At 53.0% G+C, this 1,075-nt stretch overlaps 1 protein-coding gene across 4 annotated transcripts in view; it reads right to left on the bottom strand.

Annotated features, from left to right (window-relative positions):
- UBE2J1 (ubiquitin conjugating enzyme E2 J1) overlaps positions 1–1,075 on the bottom strand; it is an 86,640-nt gene that overhangs the window by 61,313 nt on the left and 24,252 nt on the right. The window lies entirely within an intron of this gene.

Here is a 1,075-nt window from a genome sequence, read left to right as displayed (position 1 = left end):
ACAGACTGTGGACATACTGAATAGCAAAAATTTAAACAAGTCAGAACCACACTAAAGGAGGATAACAACTATAACAGAGCAATATTACATCAGTTCTACTTAATGGACAAGTGCTGGAAATATTTCAAAAAATGCTCCCATTTCCAATTTTTCATAAGAATGTACCAGTTCTTAAAAAAGAAAAAAAAGCTTTATTGGTAAAGGTTTATGAGGATGCGATTTCCTATTAAAACCACATGCATATAAACTAAAAGAGCAGGCAGCCAGCGGTCATTATTTATGCAGATTGGAATAACATTCACAGGAGACACAGGGTGTGCCACCCCAGAAATGCCACTACCCTTTGGCAAGGATTCTTCCCTGAAATAGAAAAGCTGAGGTTTGAGCCCCTAACCTGAGTCAGATAACACTGGGATGCAAACATGGGGCTTCTGCAGTGGCTAAATGAATGCTTTAAAGGCTGTTCTGCTGTTGCTGTGGGCTCCAGCCGGTGCTGCGCAGGGCTTGCCTCAGAGCGAGCACCAGCGATGCTGGGAGGAGGCCTAAAGCCATCCCAAATTTCACTGCAGCTCCGGCTCCCAGCACTACAGCTGCCAGCCACTCGGCACAACCCCACCTCAACGCCCTGCCTCCACCCACGCACCAGGAAGAGCCGGGACTGCGCCAGGCAGCTGGCGGCCACAGCAGTGGGAGCGTAGCGGACTTTCAGCAAAATCTGAGATGGCTGCAGCCCCCTCCGAGCCCTGCCCCCACTGAGAAGAGCCCTGTGCAGCGCTGGCTTGAGCCTGCAGCTACAGCCTGCCTCCACTGTCCTGTGCAGACACAGGGTGCAAGCAGTGGCAGAAGCTGCCTCCCACCGCCACCCCCTGCAAGCTACAGCTTTGTCCCATGTGCCCCCTGCCCTGGCTAGGCAGTGCCTGCCCCTGCCCCCTCCTTCCCTCACTGTGGGAAGCACTGATCTGCCCCCCACCATGTCCCTTCTCTCCCCTCTCTGACTTACCAGCTGCAGGCAGCTCTCCAAGCTGCTGGCTCTGCTCCTCGCTACCTGCATGCTTCTCTGCAGCACAGGCATTTA

This window comes from Gavialis gangeticus, unplaced genomic scaffold (assembly GCF_001723915.1).
Source record: "Gavialis gangeticus isolate Ggan-Ray unplaced genomic scaffold, GavGan_comp1, whole genome shotgun sequence".
Taxonomy (NCBI): Eukaryota; Metazoa; Chordata; order Crocodylia; family Gavialidae; genus Gavialis; species Gavialis gangeticus.
The sequence above is the reverse complement of the archived record's forward strand: the minus strand, read 5'-3'. Positions and strand labels throughout refer to the sequence as shown.